Below are 14,529 nucleotides of genomic sequence, written 5' to 3' on the forward strand. Positions count from 1 at the left end.
CATTCAAATCTCCAGGACAATGGATGGGATAAAATCCATCTGAAGGTGTTCAAAGGTCCCTTTCAATGAAGTTCAATAGCAGTTTTTTTTTTCTCTTATGTCCTCTTTAATATACAATATCTCCTGGTTCAGGATTGTAAAGAGACTGTTTAGGAAATGTCATGGAAAGGTGACCTTAACCTGTGAGTGATTTGAATGATTATACTTCAGAATCCCCTGTCACACCTTTCACGTCTTTATACAGCAGGGAAGAGTCTAGTAAGGAGGTGAAATCCCTAAGGACACAAGCCTTTTCGTTATCAATCCAAAGAGACATAATTGATATGGTTCCAAGGGAGTCAACCACATGGCTATAAAGACTATTGGATTTTCCTTTGGAGAATGGAGCTTAAGGGTTTAGGGTTTCTGAATGTTTTTCTAATTCTAATGTAAGGATGTCACTGGTTCTTTCAGCCTTTCTGGAAGACTATAGGTAATAGGGGCAGTGTAGTTTTTGTCTTACAGTGTTCTTTTATAGCGAGTCCCATAAACTGTGTTTCAATAACTTGATATAAAAGTTGGTATTCCCCTGGCTGGAAACAAATTGTGTAACTTTGTAGTAACCATGATTGCAGTAGACCTTCACAAATGAAACACTTCAGTGCATCCCCAAATAAATATGGAATTGCTAGAACACTTACAAACCTCAGGGAGAATGAAAACTGAGTAAAAACCTATTTGAAGGTGTTCAAAGAGAACTCAAATCTTTGGTTCCTGGCTATGCATAAACTTGGTGACAGTTGCATTGTTAACAGTTGACACAGGCCATGGAAATTACCTCTGCTGTCTTTGTAAAGTTTCCCTACTCATTTTGATTTAGGGAAGTAATCAATTTGCCTGTACCATGATGAGAGATGTAGAGAACACCTGTTTGAAATCACCTTGTACCAGCAAGAGTCAATGTCAGGAGTGCTAAAGATTTTCTGGGTGAAAGGTATGTTACAGAATATACTGGTGAAGGGGTAAAATGATATAAAAGATCCCCCCTTTTTCTCCGGGGCCCCTCCCCTGTACTAGGTTTGCTTTGCCCACTGCCAGAGGAAAGACATATTTCAATACCAGAGATCCGTGAAAAGGAAAGGAATTATTGTTTATTTACAAGTCATATAGATTAAAGTTCTTTAGAACACCCACAGACACGCACAGTCCTTCCTTCTCCCTCTGCCCAGTCTGGGGTACCATATCTCAGGAAAGAAGTAGAAGTCCGTGATTCAGGCTCCCAGCACCCCACATGTGGCAATAGGGAGCACTTCCAAAGCTGCGTGGTCTCAACAAGACACCCAAGCTGCGTGGTTCTCACTCCACCAAAGCTGTGTAGTACATCTTCCAAGACACCAAAGCCACGTGGTCCCTGAAAATAGGCCAAATGGCTGCCATTTCTGGGTTTAAATCCCAGCACCAATCTTCAGCCTTCATCTGCAGCCTCTGACTCCTCCCCCAATTTGGCACAGATGTGAGCATTCCGGGCAGATGTGGCCCTTTGGTGTGGAGCCAATATTTCCCAGCTCTTCTGGAGCCCATTACAAATTCTTATTTGGGCCCCCCTCTTGGTTGCACCCTGTTTCAGGTATAAGCGGAATGTTTCAATTATTCCTTTTTAAAATCAAAGATGAAGATTGTATTTTAATGGCATCTTTGAAGCCCTCCAGAGACTCATTCTTTCCAGGTTTAAATAAGATCATAACTTTGGATAAGACTATTTGTTTGGCATAATTATCTGCTAGATAATTTTTTCTTTGCTATGTTATTTCTTTACATGGGCCTAAACCTAAGCCTTTTGTTTAGAAGTAAAAGTACATCTAAAAATTCCTTAACTTCCAATCCATTTTCGTTTTCGATGGGGGTATCAGCCAATGAGAAACCTCTTTGTTTGCAAAGCACCCCAAAGTCATGTGTTTCTCTGAAGCCTACCAGCTATCAGCATGTGTCTGTGGCCTCTGGACTTTGGCCAGTTGAAAAACTCTAGCAGGTGCAGTAAGTTTAGGCCATCTGGGCTGATTTTACTTAAGATCGAGCCCTGTATTCTAAACAGCTAAATTAGTGATAACGTAAACCTCCTCAAATAACCTTCAGTTTCTGTTTGGAGGTCTGATTCGTGAGCAAAGAATATTCGGTCAGAGTTCTCAATCGGGGGTCTTTAGCACATCTGAGGGAAGTACTAAAAGTCCTCTCACCGGCATAAGGTAACCCTGAGGTTCCTCTTCTTCAGACAGGAGTTTGAGAGTAGCAGGACTTAGAGTGTGGCGGCTGTGAATAGCAATGTGAGAGGAAGGAAGGGGAAACAATTCCCTTTGATTATCTCATAGAGATAATTAGCTGGCTGAACAGTGTTGTGTGTTCTGACTGAGAACCAGGAGAACAAGTATGGAGTCTAGAACTAGTTTAGTGGAGGTACTGGCATATTTTCCAGCGGCAGCTATTTCTCTGACACAAGAAGGATAAACCTCTGCAAGTGGGTTGAACATGAGGCTATAGTAGTGATTTTATATATATATATAAAATGTATTGGGGTGACATTGGATATATTATAGAATTGTACAAAAGCGATGGGTTTTTGATGATTCTCGAAAACCATCAAAAGGGAAAAGGATTTGTCCATGTAGCTCATACACAAATAGACAAAAAAAAAAAGCATTTTGTAGTTAAGATAGCATCTGCAGAAATTTCTTCTGATTTCAGAAGGTCTGACATCCCCAAACCAGAGGGTCTCTTATTGAAGACTTTGTCATTTCACAAAGGGACAGCACAGTCTCCATCTGCAACACCCAGTTACATTCAGAAATCTTCTCACAGTTGTTTTCTGAGAGTCCCAGGACAGATGCGGCTAGTTTTTAGTCTGTCAAGAGAAGAGTATTTTTCTTCATAGGTGAGTCATGTCCTAAATAATAGACTGTGTTATGGTAAATTGCAATTTAGCTTCTATAACTTTATGTCTCTTTTCTTCTAAAGCTGAGAGCAAGTAAGTAGAATTCCTTCTATAGGCTTCCTTGTTCTCACAACACAATAGATCAGCCACATACTGTATCAGAACAGACTCACAAAGGAAATTTGGATCTTTTAAGTCTTGATTGAAGACCTAGAAAAAAATCGAGGGGCATATAATTTCTAGGTACATCTGTAGGTATATTGTGGTTCTCACTGAGGTGAAGGCCAAAAGGTCCTGATTGTCGTGACCTACAGGCAAACACACTGAAAAGACACTCTTTACTGTAAGGGGTAAGTGGCTCCTGAGAAACTTATGGCAGGGTGATATTTGGGTCAGGTACTAGCAGAAATTGAGAGAAAACAAGTGTGTTGAGGGCCTTGATTGAATGAATCAATATCTTTAGTCTTGTTTTTTTTTTTTTCTGGCAGAAAAATCTTTATTTCAGGATCTCTTCTGTTACAATGTTTACAAGCATCTTGAAAAGAGCTGAAAAGCCTGACACAAAGAGAGAAGATCTCCAACCCGGTGCTGACATAGCTGGTGGATGCAGGCTTGACGGCCATGAGCACCGAGGCACGAGAGAGTCCATGTTCCTGTTCGGAGACTCAGATACAAGGCAGAGCTGATTGCTTCTCAGGGACTACTCTGGAAATAAACGAAGCCCACACAAAGGAGGAGAACAAGAGCTATTTATTCAGTGTGTGCTGAACTGAAGGGAGTCAGGCACCACCTTTTGCCCATGGCAGACTCAAAGGCAGGCTGCAGAGTGGAAAGGGTTATAGTGTGAAAGAGAGGGTCTTGGACTGGGGAAGCTGGAGGCGGGTTGACTAGAAGGGAGGCATTTCATACAATTGGTCTGGGGGACATATTTGGCTTTGTCTAGTGGGTCCTGCAAAGGAAGCAGGGACGAAGATTAGGAAAGCCAGCAGGCATTGACCAAGTTGTCATCTTTCGGGATCTCTGCTGCAGATATTGGTATTTGGTTTTCTAAGATGGTCGCTGAAGAGGTTGTGACTCAGAGTTCTGTTGTCATACATGGTCTGGCCATTGTCTATTTGTGTATGAGGTCTGTCCAGAAGTCTACCCATTGTTAATATAATGAGAACAGTTTATGTGACATCCATGTAACCTGGCAGCCAAGGAGAGTGGACTGGAATGCATATGCGTGAACAATGATGACTTCACTGTACTAGTCAGTAGGGGCAGTAGATGCTGCTGAGTGAGCATGTGTACTGTGTAGCCGTCACATTCACAGTAACTGAGCATGTAGAGCAATGAATTTTGTATTAGCTCGAACACTCCTCTGCAGAAACTATTTGAACGATTCAGGAGGCCTCAGCTATGAGCAACTGTTGATTGGCAGTTTCATCACGACAAATGCACCTACTCACGCATCATGTCTTGTGCAGAGAGATTTTTGGTGAAACATCAAACTACTCAGGTGACTCAGTGCCCTACAGTCCAGACTTGGTACCCTGTAACTTCTGGCTTTTCCCAAAATTAAAATCACCTTTGAAAGGAAAGAGATTTCAGCCTGTCGATGAGGTTTAAGAAATTACAATGGGGCAGCTGATGATTGGGAGAACTGTGTGAGGTCCCAGGGTGCCTACTTGAAAGGGACTGAGGTGTCATTGTCCTTCGTACAATGTTTCTTGTATCTTCTTCAATAAATGTTTCTATTTTTCATGGTAAATAGCTGGTAAACAGCCATTTTCATGGTAAACAGTGTAAATACTGTTTAGACAGGCCATGCATGTGTAGTTTCTTAATTATTATTATGAACAATGTTACTAACAATATATGACATTGTGACAAAAAAGCATTGTTGCAAAGAAATGAGGATATTGGTGTAGAAACTTCTGGATCACATAATCGACTCCTCTTAATTAGCCTATATATAAAATACTTGGTACAAATTTTGAAATGACTAAATATCATAAATATGTTCTGAAAGTCTCCCTACAAAAGTCTCTTAAAAGTCAATACTGTATGACCCTGCCATCCAGGAGTTCATTCTAGGGTGACCATAACCTTTGTAAATTCTCTTGTAAGAATCTCCCTGAAAAGATAAGTGGTTTTTTGTCCCTTTTGTCTTTCTTTCTATGTATTTCTCTAAAAGTCCTTTTATGTCATATTTCACATATCTCTAAATAGATTTTTAAGTTCCTGCTCATATTTTGTGGTATAAATGTATGCATTTCTACTAAAATTTAGATGTTAGACTTACTAACCTTCATTTTTGAGTGAACTGTCTAAAATCCCCATCTTTTCCAGACAGGTATCTGTTTTTGTTTGTTTGTTTGTTTTTCTACATTAAACAAAAAAATTGTCCTTAAACTTCTAGGAAAATGCATAGAAAGAAAGACAAAATGGGCCAAAAACTTCTTTTTTTTAAGGGAGATACTTATAAGGAAATTTGCAGAAGGTTATGTCACCCTGGGTTGAACTTTTGGATGGCAGAGACACACAGTATTGACTTTTGTAAGACTTTCTTTTATTGCAGATCTTTCAGTCATTCAGTTCCAAAAAACTTGAAGACATTAAGGATTGCTGTCCCTACCTGCAATAGTTCATCAACAGTCAGTACCTGGGTTTAGCTAAATCTACCTTTAAAATACATCTCAGATCTGTATCTTCCCGTTTACTTCCAGGGATGGGTCCTTAACCTAGGTTCTCATTAAGTTTTCTCAGACCAACTCAATATAACCATTGTTTTCAGGTTAATTTTCCTTAAGGCTGTGCCTGACCATTTAACTCTCCTGTTGAAAAACTTGACTTAGTCTTTTCATTTTACAGAGTAAAGCTCAACTTCCCAGCCATGTGGTCCACTGTGCTCGTCATCATCTTCTTCTGAATCTCCCCTTTTCCTATTTATGAGCTACCGTTACTCGAAATCTGTGCCTCTCATGCTGTTTTATATTTTTAGTTCTGCTTTAAAGATATCTGTGTAACTGTCCTATCTTTCACGTTGAACATAAAGGGGTGCATATTCATGTCTGACTCATCTTTTTCTTCTTTGCAAAATTTAGAATACTTAATGGCATTATTTAACCAACAGACCTTGGATACTTAAGTCAGTAAACAAATATTTATGTAGAAATCATAGAAAAATGCAATGATAGTAACAAAATGCAAACTCTGATAGATGTTATAATTGTGACAAAATTACATGCTCTTACATCATAGTGGCTAATTTCTATAACAAAGATGTTGAAGAGAATTCTGATTTTAGATGAATTTTGAATGAGCTACAGGGTTTTCTATACAGAAATAAGAAGAAACAGCATTCAGAAAAGTTTCTGACATCACTTATAGTGAGCATCTTAATTGAGATAGATAATAATCTTGAGTATTTATAGTTTGAATAAGTTATAACTTAAGTGGTGTAATGATTTGAACATGTGATTCAAATTTAAATACTTTGCACTAAATGTGAGAAACATTAGTAATTAAAGTTGTAAAAAATAACTTGAACTTGGCAGTGATCAAGACAGAGTAAAGCAGATGTAAAACATGTGTTTCTTCCTGAACTGGGTTCAGAATAAAGGGAAAACTTGTTTGCTAAGGAACATTTGGTAAGGTGAAGCTTTTAAGTGATTGCTTTAGAGTTTTTCTGATGAAATCTGTATTTTATTTTGGCATAAACAAAATACATATGCAAGATCAGCCTCATCTTTAATTTAGTAAGAAGGAAATGTTTCAAAGTGTTCTTTAACTACACTTTGCTTAATCAGAATATTTCTTCATAAAAATGAATGAGTAAGCTTAATATTACCATGAAAATAAAAAAATTTTAGCCTTCCTAAAAACAATTGCTTCCTCTTGTGTGCTGGAAACCACGGTTACTGTGCCCTATAATGATTCCTAACTAAGCTGGCTCAAGGGAGAGATGAGCAGCCAGTGGGTCAATATCTGGAGAGGAAGTTGTTGAGTAAAAACAAAATGCATAGCTGTGATATCTCAGATTGTTTTCCCATCTCGGGAATTCTTAACCGGTGGAATCACATTCCAGGAAATGCGGAAATGGCTATGATTCCCAGGGACTCAGGAAGCATTTACTCAGGTGGCTCCTTTCTTTTATAAGAAAGTAGTCCCTTTTCTTGGAGGTAAGCCATTGAACTTCAAACTATTGTCACTTTGTCTGAAGGAAGGTCCAATAGCACAGCATATAAGGGGAAGAGAACAATTTTCAGCTTCTGTCAAAATTAAAACATTCCACACATTGACCACCTTTTGGCTTAAGAATTATAGCTAAGCATGCTTCCTAAGATTCATGCTTAGTCTCGGTGCTTTTCATACCAGTCTGAAACAGAGAGGTGCACAGGTCTTAGGGATGCCTTTCCACCCTCGCTGCCCTGGATCAGAAAATGCATTGATATAAATTCAACTTACCCAGATAACTTTTAGATTCCCCTGAAAGGATAAAAATCAGATAAAATGTTTCTTTTTTTTATTAAATGTTCCCTGGCTACTCCAGCCAGGAGTGATTCAAGTGGCTATAACTCTCCAGCATGGTGTGCCCCACTTACAGGACATTAAACACATCTCACCTTGAAGGGATTACCTGTTGGACCACCTCACTAAATCTCTTGGCAGGCAGAATTCTGCTTTTAACTTTGAGAACACCGCAGCCCCCACAACCAATAATGCTTTGCACATGATAGGCACTCCCTATGTTTTCTATGTATAAAATGCCAAACCTTAATTCTTGTGATTTTTCTCAAAACTTTCCAAACACTATTTATATAATAAATATACAGGGTCTTTCCAGAAGGTAACCAGCCATGTAATTTGAAAAATAGAGACCTCTATTGAAGAAGACACAAGAAAAAAGAAACATTGTACATGGGATAATGACACCTCAGTCCATGTCAAAGTAAGTACCTTAGGACCTCACAGAGTTCTCCCAAACACCATCAGCTGGCCCATTGTAATTTATTAAACCTCATTGACAGGCTGAAATCTCTTCCTTTTCAAAGGTGATTTTAGTTTTGGGAAAAGCCAGAAGTCACAGGGTGCCAAATCTGGGCTGTAGGGGACCTGAGTCACTTGGGTGATTTGATGTTTGGCCAAAAATCTCTGCACAAGGTGTGAGGCATGAGCAGGCGCAATGGTGGGAGGACACAGCCAATCACCAGTTGCCCATAGCTGCAGCCTACTGAGTGATCCAAATAATCTCTGCAGAGGAATGTTCAAGCTTAATGCAAAATTTGAAGCACATTCATTTCTCTACTCAGTTATTTTGAACGTGATGGCTACACAGTGCACATGCTCACTCAACAGTATCTACTGCCCTCACTGACTAGTACAGTGAAGTCATCGTTGTTCATGCATGTACATTCCAGTCTACTCTCCTTAGCGGCAAGGTTATGTAAATGTCATGCAAAACATTCTTATTATATTAACAATGTTTGCTTGTATATTTTACAGTGCATATTTACAGAATTGTTTCATTAGTTTTACATACTTACTTGAACGTTCTGAGGCAACCTGTCTTGAATGCTCTATCTTTATGTCATGATTGGCTGTTAAGAAGTAGTCTTTGCATTTTGTTGGCTATTCCCTTAAGGATGAAGTGTTGGGAGTGCATGTGTTTAAGGAGGTCCAAGGTCACATACAATCCTTGGAGGGAAAGTGGATAATGGACCAATAATTGCAGCTGATTGTGAAAATAGATTTTCACCCTTTTATGAGCTAACAGAGAGTGTTTTTAATTGCTTTAAATGTGTCCTAATCCCTTCAGGAACTAGAGTTGGAGATATTGTAGTATTACATCTGGGAAGCTAAGTATAGTTTAAAACAGATTGCCAATCATTATTTTTAATCCTTGTAACCTCCTGTCATATGTGCTACTTTATGAATGCTCTGATAGTGTCATGAAACAATTCTATTAACACAATTCTATTAATTCTATTACTATTATCCTAATATTCATGAAAGGGGTCAGTGTGTTTGGTGGACTTAAAATTTTAATTTAAAGAAGGTTCACATAGGCTGGTTTGTATAACAGGAATTATCAAATAAATTAATGAGACAGAAACAATGTTTACCTTAATGAACTGTGCATGTATTATTGCATACAACCTTAGCAAACAGTGGCACAGTCCATTGAAGCAAATCTGAGAAATGAAGTTCTTGCACTGTGAAGATGTTAAATAAAACAATAATTTTATAGGCAATGACACCATCTTATAAGTGGTTTTGAATTACATTTCTTTTCAAGAGATCTAAATTGTACTTCTTGCTTGAATCTTTCTTGTTGACTCTTTTATGAAATTTCTTCCTGTTATATATTTTCTACTCTGACATTAGACAATCTACATTTTCATTTCGAGAATGTTTGTGAAGTACTTTGAAGCAAAACAAGCAGGAAAAGCAAATAGCATAAAACAAATTATTATGATTAGTCTCATTAATACCTATCAACTGATACCAAAATAGCAGAATTTCATTGGTAAAAGCCATTCCCACTGAACTATAAAGTGAACATTACACTAGAAACATTATTATATTTCAGTCTATTAGTACAAATTCAGGTCATTTGGTGTATTTATGTTTCCCTTTTCCTAACAATAAGATAATAGTTTTAGGGCAGCATTTCAATTCACAAATCATCAAGTAGGTATTTAGGTATGCATATGCTTTAATAAAAAGGCAAAGCCAATAGTAAATAATTTAACTAAGTTACACCATTAGCTAAAAGGACATTTCTTTGAAACCCCCAGTCTGCTACTGATATAAATAAGTTAGAAATATTTTTTAAAAATATCAGAGGAATTTTTGTCTTTGGATATAAGGACTATTTTCTGTTTAAACCATATTTAAATCACCAGAAACATTTGAGTTGATGTCATTTCTGAAAAGTTATTCATGTCTTTCACATGTAGCTCTGGGTAAAGTTCCATTGTTTTATTTCTTTTTAACAGAGATCATGGAATTAAAGTTATTTTCCCCATGATATTATTAAAGGAAAAGTTCCAATACTTATAATATCCACATGTTTTTATAAAGGAAGCTATCAGAGTCTAGATAAGTCACAGAAAATCCAATCTTGATTCATGATTTTTGTGATGTGTATAAATTTGATAAAGTATGGGAGTCCAAGTAACACAAAATTTACATGTGAAATATGTCATTTTTTCTACGTGGAAGAATTTGATTTGTCTTGTTGATTTCACCTTTGAGACTTCATGAGGCGGGAGCATAGCTTTCCATTTACCCCTCTCCCTTTTTTATTAAGAGGACATGGAGAGCAATATGCCAAATTGTATTGATGAGAAAAGGGGGGAATTGCTTAAAAACAGCCCTGGGGCAGAAATGTCAGATGCTTGGAAGCCTGATGCTATCTGGTACTCAGATTAAATTCTTTCACAGGAAACCACGAACAAAGAAGCTTTTGATAGCTTTCCCTCTATTTCCACTGCTCAAAGCAAGAAAACAAATACATAAATCGCACACCCAAACTCAATAGTAGAACAACCCTCTACCATCTCGATTTCATTTCATTCCACAAAAGGAACAGGAAAGAAAACACTAAAAATCTAAGTTGTATATACTCTTGTGAATAGGCTTCCCCCCCAAAATTTTTTCTTAGAAGATTCACTTTAAAAGTACCTTGTGAGAAGAACACTTCTAAAGTTTTTATTTAAATACAATTACTGAGAAAATTAACTGTATACTTGAAATGATGGGGACTTTTACACTTGAAACCTTTTTCATAAGATTGTCTTAAAGCATGTACTTCCAAAGAGTGAAGATCACTTTTCCTTATAGCTCCCTTAGAGAAAACCATGGATTTAGGATGGTTTTTCACAGAAGTGATCAATTAACTTGTAATCACTGAAGCAGCATAAGTTTTGGAAGGCTAAAGCGAGTACTCCTTTCTGTGTTTCAAGAAATGGATTCCAGTTTTTGAGTTGGAAAAGGAACTCTAAATTTTTATAGACCCCAGCCTGCCCTGTAGAGACTGCCTACCTAAAAGAACCAGGCAGCACAGGCAAGAACGAAGAGTTGTCACAGGATTCTGAACACCAGCATTGCTAATTAGGCTTGGGGTAGCATGTCACTTTGTCCCAGATAGCTTGCCGCCACGGTAAAACTTTAGTTATCCATTTGGCATGTTTTATAGGTCTTCTGCTTAATCCTTTTTATAGACAGAGCTTTAAAATTTATTTTATTATTATTTTTTATGTGTAGTGTATTTTACTCACACAAGCACTATATGAATGGACCCACGTCCCTAGAGCATTGCCCATAGAACATGTTGTCAGACTTTTGGAAATTTGCTGGTAGATGGGACGTGATATTTTGATTTAGTTTTTCTTTTTTAAATTCTCATCTTCTTGCCCCCTCTCCTTTAGCAAACATAATTTTTAACATGAACATTGTAAAGATGTCAATTTATTCAAAGCATCTGTCTCTTTAACAGTTTCAAAACATAATACATCATTACTCCAAATTTTAAAATATATGAATAACCCTCTCTGTGTGGAATTTTATTTCTCATTATAATCTCTCAATTTCCATCTCTACTCATCCAGCAGAATCAGATATTTGTTTACCTCTGCACTGGTCTCTATGCTGTTGTTATGCAAAATAATAATACCCGTCTTTAGGTTGTGATACTATTTTGATCTGGCTATATAATAGAATGTCATGTTTAATAATAAAGGTCTTTAGGAAGAATGAAACAGCTTTAGAATTTTTTTAATTCTAGGCTTATTTTACTATAGTTCTGCACATGAAAAGATTAATAAGTGACCCATGAAACAATATATAGATGATTAAGACAAACCAATGCACTTTTAAGACAGTGTGACTCAAAGTTTCCTTCCACATTTTTCATGTGAAAAGCCATTGAAGAATCTTCAAAACATTCTTTAAGCCTGAACATTAAAGCATCTCCCCCAAATTTATTTTCTTCAGAATCACATATAGGTGTAATTTTCCATCGCCTTGTAATGTACTCTCCATCTGATTGTAAAAGTTTTTAACTAATATTCTAGAAACCCATAAGCTTTCCTTTAAACAGGTTTCGTGTTATTTTGATGTTAGCACACTGCGGCCAGCTCCTCTTGGTAGGTTGTGCTATATTTGAGGGTCATCATTATTAGGTTCTGGGGTACAAATGGTTTGAATTTTAATGTTTATAATTCATTAAAATATTTTAGAATATTTTCCTTCTGCTATCATTTAAAAGTCACACATAACAAATAGAATAGAATATACTATGGGTATCATCTCACCACGAGAGTATCCTGCTTATTTATTTCTTGAAATCCAACACTGTTTCTAAATTAAAGATCAGAGGACTATAAACGATTGGAGTAAATGTAAATTGACAAGAATTATTTTTTAAAGTATGAATATTTTATGTACACTTAGTTCTCCTTATTATTTCAGGTTATCTGTACAGAAAAAAAGTAAATTATTCATGAAGTTTTAATTTTCATGGTTTCAGAAATGGTATTCACATAATTATGTAAGCTGAACATGTAAAATTAGTGATGTTATTATATTATTTGCAAATCTTGAGCAAGAACATTTGAGACCAATGAACTGTACACAGTGGCATTTTATCGCTGAGGCTGGGGACATAAGGCACCACCAGGGGAAGATGACAAAGGAGTCTTGAGATATAATTTATGTAAATATAAAAGTCAACTGTTGAATCTCTTTCCTAAATATTCACCATTCACTATTCACCATTTTTTGAAATAAGTTTTTTGGGGTCCTCTCATTTCTTGACAGAACTGTTTGCTCAGAAAAATTAATGCAGTGGTGGTGAAGAGTGAATTCATTCTCTTCCAGGAATGAGACAATTATTCTAACTATAAATGAATATTCTTTTCCAAAGCTTTCAGGACTGTTTGAGGTAATTTGAAAATATTCCACCTTGACTCAGGTTAAATTCCCATGCTCCTTTAGTGTAAAAACTATTTTAGTAGTCAAATATATAAATTCATGTATGCATATATACATCTTCATACATGTACTCTAGTTCATGTTATATTTTAGTCTGAAACCATAAATTTTGTATTTGAAGAATTACAAGTATGTAAACCTGTATAAACCCACTTCTAATAAATGAGTTCCTGGGTTTCCATTAAAACATTTAATGGAATATTAAAAACTAGAGGCATCACTGGTCTAAAAGTACATAGATATTACTTTTTTTCTTTATAGTTCATGTATTTCCATTTTTATTGTTCCTTATTGTTTGCTATTAGCCATTTAACTAGAGTATCCATTTCTCTTTAGCTAATTTGGTAAGAAATTTTGTGAGGGACAGTAGAAAGAGCAGCTGAGAGACAATTTTCTTAGGAGAGAAAGATCCTAGGTGAATGGTTAGGAGACCTCAACAAGTCCTGTTGCTGAAGGAGCCCCATGGGATTTTACCTTTCCCTCATCACCTCCAGAGCTTTCTGTTTAAACTCAGCACTTTAAATATCTAAATTCTCAAGAGGGGATGAATTGGATGGCAAAATAAATATGGATAGCAATCATGCAATTAACTTTCTTTTATATATTTTAATCTTATAAATTTTTTTTTTTTAGTTCAAGTTGATTTGGACTAAAGAATATCACAGTTCTGTATCCAGGTGCATGAGTTTTTTCTTGCAGTAAAATATTATTTTACAAATGAGCACAACTTGATTCAATGAAATGCAAATAAATAAAAACACAAGTAATTAAATTTAAAAATCAATGGTGAGTTTTTAAAAATATTTTTGTTTATTCTATTATAGTTGTCTCACTCTTTCCCCTTTCCCCCCTCTCCACCAGCCTTCCCCCTACTTCCATAATCGGTCCCCCTCATCATTGTCCATGTCCAGGGATCCTTCACATATATTCTTTGACTAATTCCTTCACCTTCTTTTCCCCATTTACCCCTGCCCCATTTCCTTCTGCCCCTCTTATAGGTTTCAGTCTGTGCCATGATTTTATGCTTTTGGATATAGTTTTCTCATTAGTTTATTTTGTTCATTTGATTCCTCTTGTATTTGTTTTTTACCAGCTTGTTCATTTCACTTGGTATAATAGACTCCAATTCCATCCATGCTGTCTCAAAAGGTAGGAATTCCTTTTTTCCTTCTGCTCTGTAGTATTCCATTGTGTGGATGTACCCCAGTTTTTTTATCCAAAAAATATGGAATACTTCATGGATTTGCATGCCATTCTTATGCAGGAGCCATGCTAATCTCTGTATTGTTTCAATTTTAGCATATGTGCTGCCAAAGCAAGTACTCAATGGTGACTTTCAAATTATGCACTTATTAAGATTATGCTGGGCAGAGGTGTAGAATTTCTTATACCCTTTAAACAGGAAACACTGCAAAAATATTTATTGACCTGGAGTCATATTACTCATCTAAAGTACTGTCCCTTTAAAAAATACACCTTTGAATTCTGTGCTTTTAATCCAATGGTTGAACCTCTCTTTATATGTTTTCCCTGCAAATGGTCTTCTAAGCCTAAGTATTTAGGACTTGGGCTTAGAAGTATTTAGTATTTAGTTTTGCTGGTTAAGTGAGGAATCTAATTGGAGACAATAGTTCAGAGAG

The 14,529-nt window shown here is 36.5% G+C and overlaps 1 non-coding gene across 1 annotated transcript; it reads right to left on the bottom strand.

The window, feature by feature from the left end:
- Positions 1–14,108: 14,108 nt before the first annotated feature.
- On the bottom strand, positions 14,109–14,212 carry LOC118998917 (U6 spliceosomal RNA). The gene has a single exon (XR_005068990.1). It is a non-coding gene; the product is annotated as a U6 spliceosomal RNA (small nuclear RNA).
- Positions 14,213–14,529: the final 317 nt, after the last annotated feature.

The sequence above is a fragment of the Sturnira hondurensis genome, unplaced genomic scaffold (assembly GCF_014824575.4).
Source record: "Sturnira hondurensis isolate 20B ecotype Veracruz unplaced genomic scaffold, ASM1482457v3 Scaffold0014384, whole genome shotgun sequence".
Lineage (NCBI taxonomy): Eukaryota > Metazoa > Chordata > Mammalia > Chiroptera > Phyllostomidae > Sturnira > Sturnira hondurensis.